The sequence below is a fragment of the Colobus angolensis genome, unplaced genomic scaffold, assembly GCF_000951035.1.
Source record: "Colobus angolensis palliatus isolate OR3802 unplaced genomic scaffold, Cang.pa_1.0 Scaffold205, whole genome shotgun sequence".
Classification (NCBI taxonomy): domain Eukaryota; kingdom Metazoa; phylum Chordata; class Mammalia; order Primates; family Cercopithecidae; genus Colobus; species Colobus angolensis.
The window spans coordinates 2,166,697-2,174,033 of NW_012115211.1; positions in this window are offsets into that span (position 1 = coordinate 2,166,697).

Below are 7,337 nucleotides of genomic sequence, written 5' to 3' on the forward strand. Positions count from 1 at the left end.
CCCAGATGTGAAAATTTAACATTAAAGTTCTTGTTTTTCTTTCCTTTTTCTCTCCTTCAGCTGATCTAATTGGTTTGCCCATGTTAGCGCCAGCTACTATAATAAGAGAAAAGTTTAAAGTTTGAAAATCTCTCACAGTAATAACCATAGATCTGTGCTTCAATAATGGTGGAGGACTGAGTTTCCAAAGGTTCTTATGAATCTGTGGGCCTGGTCTTTGTTGCCTGCCTTTCCCAGATCAGGCTCAAAGGGAAGATGACTGAAAAGAATGTTCTACGAGGTCCTTTTGTCAGCTTCTAAATGGAATATTCTGAGAACCATGCTGACCCCATCCTTAACCACTTTCCCTAGTTTATTCTTTATAGCGTATAAACAAGTGAACAAATCAATTTAAGTAGTAGTATTATCTGTCTTCATGAGCATAGCTTTTTCACTACTTTACCACTGCCTGAAACAGTGTATGGCCATCAGTAGATACCCAATAAATGTTTGTCAAATGAATGAACCTACCTCATGTTTCTTCTTGCAGAAGAAAAACACTAAATCCTTGATTCTACATATGTGCAGAGTTGCATGAGAAATATGCAGTGGCGATACCACCTGTTTTAGAGACGTGTTGCTGCTGTCGGGTCATCTCTACTCACAACATACCTGCTGAAACCTCAAGCTCCACATTTTCTTGCTGCTTTTCCTGAGAGGCCATATAACTCCCTGGTTTGAAACTTCCAAATCATCTTCGATTTCTCCTGCCACTGGGTATGTGCTATTTGATGAGTTCTTTAAATTTAACAGTCTCTGAAGTAAAGGGCAAGGCCATTGACTTGAGACCCACATAAAGAGACCAAGCAGCTAACACAACCTAAAATAATAGGGTTTTGTTTTTGTTCTCACCGAAGGAGAAGAATTGGTATGTATATAAATGGAAATGTTTTGGAGGGGGGATTATAATAAAAATTTGGTATTTGCTATCCTTCCTCTCTATCTTCCCTAAACCAACACTTCCCTTCATTTCTGTTAGTGCTGTGACCATTCTCCTGTTTATTTTTATTTCTCTCTCTTTAATTCCATTTCTGATCATTAAGTGGTCCAACCTTGCACATAATTTGCTTTAGATTGTCTTTGACCTTTATCCCTCTGCTTCATTCATTCATTTAATACATATTTATTAGCCTGGAAACAAGAAACAAGGGCGCTCCAGAAGGCTAAAAAGTAGGAAAAAAGATACAACCATGTTACTGTCTAAACAGCCTGTCAAGGACACCATGCCACTGCCTTCACACCATGAGATAAATCACCTTTATCTATTTCTTATGACTTTGGATTCAAAGTAACTTGAGAGAAGGCCCAATTGACTGGATTTTTGTCATTGCCTGCCTCCTAGCTGCAACTGAAGGCTGATAAAAGAAGGATCTGAGTCCCTCAGCTTCCTTCTGAGTGCTAGTAAGAGGCAGGACACTAGTTACCTTTCCATTGAGACATAGTTGGGGAGTTAATTTGCCAAATTGGAAATAATAGTGCAAACAAAAAGTGACAAACATCCACTACAGTGCCAGTGCTGAGTGTTGGAGAATAAACACTAGGCAAAGGGAGAGGGGAGGATATTTTAAACACTGAACATGGCATACGTGTGCAGAGCACAAGTGGTTTGGTGTTGTTCTTGGAGTTTGAGAGTAGGTGTGAGTAGGGATGTGAGTGGAGAGGTGGAGTGCTCCGTGTGCTGCCCCGTGGAGCTTGGACTTCAGTCAGCAGCTGACAGGAGTCATTGAGGGATGATGGTGGGGTGACAGAATTTCCACTGGAAAGGAGTTTAAAGGGTGTCTTACCTAACTGTCACCATTTTCTATGATGTGACCTCCAAAGGGGATACATGTTTGAACCTCTCCAGGGACAATGGGCCAAAACAAGTTCACTCTCTTTTGAATACAGGCCAGTAGAGAGCTCTTTCTTGTGCTCAGCTGAGCTCTGCCTTCTGTAGCTTCTACATTTTGCACTTAGAAACTCTGTGTTATAAAAACAGTCCATTTCCTTTTCACTCAGTCCCCTACTTCCCAGTCTAAATATGCATAATTCAGCTGCTGTTCATAATATAACCAGTTTTGGGTCCCCCTCCCCTTCCTGATCACCTATGGGCAGTTTGTTTTCAAAAACCCAAGTCCAGAAATTAATACCCATGGAATGCTGGTATCAGTCCAGAGGAGAGAAAGGTATGATTTCTACCTGACATGAGAGGCAGCACAACAGATGGGACAGAGGGGCCTCAGCCGGCAACACTGCTGGACTTCTCTTCACTTTGCCAGAGACTGGTCTTCCTTTTACTCTCGACTCTAGCACACCTGTTCCAAAAAGCCTTTCCTGCCTGTGGCCCTAACCAAGCTGGCAGGGCCCCGCCTTTCCCTCTCCATTTGCACCTCTGTTGCAGCACTTCCCACACCAGACTGAAGTGATTGGACTCCCTCCATGGATTGTGGGCCCCCTGAGGGCTGGAATCAGCTGACTCGGTGCAGTACCCCCAGCACCCAGCACCTAGCACCAAGCCAAGCAATATCATGAGTCCTTGGCAAAAAAAAAAAAAAAAGAGGGAAAAAAAAGAAAGTGGAATTTGAACTGGGTTTTTAAAGGCATGTAGGCTGTGATAAGCAAAAGCATGGGGAGGGGCACATGGCATATATGTAAATTCAACTCCAGGCAGAGGGGCTATCTGAGTGAAACCTGGGAAGCAGTCATGCTTGTGACTTGTTGAATGGCTTCCAGCCAGGCTTCGGCTAACCTGAGCTAAATAAGGAAAGCCAAAGTGGGCAGATGGCCCACTCACATGGCTGTTGGCAAGAGGCCTCGGTTCCTTACCACATGGCCTCTCCGTAGGGTTGCTTGAGTGTCTCTGTGACAGGGCAGCTGGCATCCTCCAGAGTGAGTTTCTCCGAAGAGAAAGGTACAGGCCACAGTGTCTTTTATGACCTAGCCTTGGAAGTCACAAACTGTCATTTCTGTATAATTTTATGGTAACATATATCAATCCTGCAATCCTGCTACAGTGTGAAAGGGACAAAGGTGTGAGTACCCAGAGGCAGGGATCACTGGTGGCTATCTTGGGGACTGGCTGCAACAAAGGGAAAGATTAAATGATCAATTTTAAACAAGTCATGTTTGAGACACCTGAGAGACATCCAAGTGTAAATATCAAGTAGGCAACTGGAAATATGAGTCTGGAGCTCAGAAGAGAGGTCTGAGCTAGAGATACAAATTTGGAAGTTATCAACATACCAAAGTATTTAAAGCTGTGGAAATGGCTGGGTGCAGTGGCTCACACCTGTAATCCCACCACTTTGGGAGGCTGAGGTGGGTGGATCATGAGGTCAGGAGATCGAGACCATCCTGGCTAACATGGTAAAACCTTGTCTCTACTAAAAAATACAAAAAATTAGCCCGGCGTGGTGGCGGGCACCTGTAGTCCCAGCTACTCGAGAGGCTGAGGCAGGAGAATGGCGTGAACCCAGGAGGTGGAGCTTGCAGTGAGCCGAGATCGCACCACTGCACTCCCGACTGGGTAACAGAGCAAGACTGTCTCAAAAAAAAAAAAAAAAAGCTGTGGAAATGAGTATGATCAACTAATGAGGGTGCGGACAGGAGATGGAGCCTTAGCATTTTGGAACTCCAACATGTATTCTTTTTACTTTAAAATTATAATTTAATCTAGTTTTTTTAATTATAAAAACTTCAAATAAAGAAAATTAGAGGGAAGGATACAACAAACACCTGTGTACCCACCACCTAGAACCACAAAGGTCAGCACTTTCTCATTTGTCCCACATATTTCCCTTTCCTTTTTAGTACTTCTCTATCCAATTTTGTGCTTTGACTCTTTTATTGGTTCAATCTATTTTAATTGGTTAGCTTTTGCCAAATAACAAACTATCCCCAAAGACTTAGTGGTTTAAAATAGCAAGTATTTATATAGCTCACAATTCTGCATCAACAATTTGTGCTAAGCCCAGGTGAGTTGTTCACCTGGTCTTGGCTGAGTTTATTCGGGGGTCTGAAGTCAGATGCTAAATTGGCTGGTTGCTGGATAATGTGGAATAACTTCCGCTGGGATGGCTCATCTCTATTCTACGTGATCTCTTGTCCTCCAGCAGACTAGCTCAGGTCATTTCATATGAGTAGTGGGACAGGACTTCGAAAGAAAGAGCTGAGATGTGTGATGCATGTTGGGACTTAGACAGATAATTTGTACCTTCTCTCTGCTGCATTCCATTGGCCAAAAATGTCGTGAGGTCAGTTCAGGTGTAATGGGAGGAGAAATAGTCTCCCTCCACCTCTTGATGGGGGATGCTGCAAAGTCACAAGTCAAAGAGTATGAATTCAGGGAGGGTGGAAAGATTGTGGCCAATTTTGTGATCTACCACAGTTTACTCTCTGATCGTAATTATTCACATTCCTCCCACAGGAAAAACATGCTTACCACCATTTCAAGACCCCTAAACACCTCTTGCAATTATGTCATCAGGCTTGAAGACTAGGATCTTGTGGTCCACATCAGGTTTGTATGCGACATTATGGATGTTGTTCTTCCTGATCCTGACACCGATGAATTAAAGATAAGTTATTTGCCTCCCACATACCTACTGTACATTGAGACAGAGGCAGGATATCCTCAATAGAAACTCCCATTTAAAAAAGGGAAGAATGCTGGGCATGGTGGCTCACGCCTGTAATCCCAGCACTTTGGGAGGCTGAAGCAGGCAGATCACTTGAGGCCAGGAGTTCAAGACCAACCTACTAAAAATACAAAAATTAGCCAGGCATGGGGCAACACACCTGTAGTCCCAGCTACTCGGGTGGCTGAGGCAGGAGAACCACTTGAGGCCGGGAGGGGGAGGTTGCAGTGGGCTGAGGTCGCACCACTGCACTCCAGCCTGGGCAACAGAGCAACACTCTGTCTCAAAAAACAAAAACAAAGCAAAATTAAAAAGGGAAGAATGAGAGACACATAGTCACCCTTAAACATAGCAATTCTGAACTCTAGCTTGGCAAAGGTTTACAAGTCTCTCTCTCCCAGGAGAGGGTGTATTTCTTGCTCAGGTCTAGAGTCTACTCCCTGGGAGGGGGGTTCCTGCCCCACTGATCTCTGTGGCTCTTGACTATACCCTCTGGAACATATTCCTTGTCTGTCACCTTCCTTGGCTACTTTTGAAGATATGGCCCATGTTGGTAGCTGAATAATTGGTAGTTTGAATAATTTCAGTCCCCTTTAATCCAGGCTGGTGGTACTTCACACATACAACTCATTTAAAACTTAGTGGGCTTTCTATGTATCTGATAATAGTCTATTCCATACTCCGAATGACACAATTGTTTTGTGACATCTCTCTAGATTTTATTACTGGTATTTCTAAATTGGGCTTCTGTGGGATCTCACTCTTAAGTTTCCAAGAAGTATTTTTTGTCTAGAGGTCAACTAGACATCGCTTTAATTCTTGCAGGTCTTTATAAAGTGCCACTATGAAACACAGATTACTGTTTTTCCAGCCTCTAGTAATAATTTCCCATCATTTCCCCAGACTCACAATGTTTGCTTGCCATTTTCCCAGTTTCCAGCCACTCCCAGTTTCAAAGCCAATGTCACTAATTTTAGGGTTTTGTTAAAGGCCTAACATTTCACTTTCAGACACCAATTTCTGTATCAGTCGACTTTTGCTGCAAAACGAATTACCCCAACACTTAGTGGCTTAAAACAGCAGCTATTTATATATCTCACTGTTGTGTGGGTTAGCAGTTTTGACCGAGGTCAGCTGGGTATTTCTTCTGGTCTTAAGGGAGTCCACTTATCTGTTGGTGGTCAGCTGCCAAGTTGACTGGGTGCTGGTTTATTTCCGATGGCCGCGGCTGGGTTGGCTAAGTACTGCTGCGCACGATCTCTCACATTCCAACAGGCTAGCCCAGGGTATTCGCTGGGTGCCTGGGCAGAGCCCCAAAAGAGACCGCCAAAGCATGCAAGGCCTCTGGATATCTAGGCTCAGAATTGATGCACTGTTCCTTCTGTTGCAATTTATTGGCAAAAGAAAATAATAAGAACTTCCCAAGTTCAAGCAGGAGATACAAAGTCATATAGCAAAGGGTGTGGATACGGAGAGGAATGAGGATCATGGCTATTTTTACAATTTGCCATATCTCCTCAGAGGCTACCCTCATCACAAAGTGGGAGGCCATCCTTCCCTTCCAAATTTTATCTTTATGTGACATATGTACATATCAAAAATATATAGTTTTTTCCCCCTGTGAGTTCTATATGTTTTTAAATGAACTATTTCACACATACTACATAATTTATGCAGTATAAATGTAAGGCGTAAAGAATAGGGTGCCTTTGTACCTACCACCCAGGGAAAGAAATGCCATTTCATCAATATATTTTAAACTCCCTGTATGCCCCTCCCAACCTAATATTCACTTCTTACCTGGACTATGCAGTTGCTTCCTGTCTTACCTCCTTCCATCAGCTCTACCTACTGAAGCCAGCATGATCCTAAAAAACAAAAATCGAATGATTCCTGTGCTTAAAACTATTCAGGTGTTTCCCATTGACCTTAGAATAAAATCTAAATTTATTTATAGAGTAGGCCCTTCGCCATCTGGCTCCTGTTTACACTTCATGCCTCGTTTTTGCCATTCATCCCTCAATGTGCTATGCTTATTCTCAAACAGATCATTGAGATTTTGCCAAAGAAAGTGGCTCCCATAGTTCCATGCACTTCCTCTTTCAGAGCATGTGTCACTCTTGTTATTGGCTGTTTGCTTCTCTGTCTTCACTCTTAACTTGTCCCCACCTGGCTCTGAGAGTGAGGATCCCGACTGATGCCACTGCTGTATCCCTCTGGGGCCAAGCACAGCAGCTGGCACCCAGGATGCTCAGTAATAGTTGAATGGATGGATGAACGCTAGGCTCTGAGGACAAAGAGAAGCTTCACAAAAATGTCCTAGCCTATGTGAAGAACAGATATATTGAATTAATAAATCGATCTCTCTGCTAAGCCAACAGCAAATGTAGGACTAGGGTGGTGGGTTTGAGTTGGCTTGTAAGTTCCACTAGGGGTCACTGTGGCAATGCCTCGGAGTCTCTCTTAAAAAATCATGTTATTTCCATGGAAAGACCCTACCTACTTTGAATGGAAATGTGATTTTTCAAAGGTGGGATCGGTTTTCTTTTGTGTTTTAATAAGCTCCCCATTCACTCCACTGGAGAGAGCTGTATGTGAGCCACCTGTGAGTCTGAAGGACTTAGTAACCCCTGCTGGTGCCCACTTTATGCCTGTAGTGATTCTTCAACTTGGAACCACCAT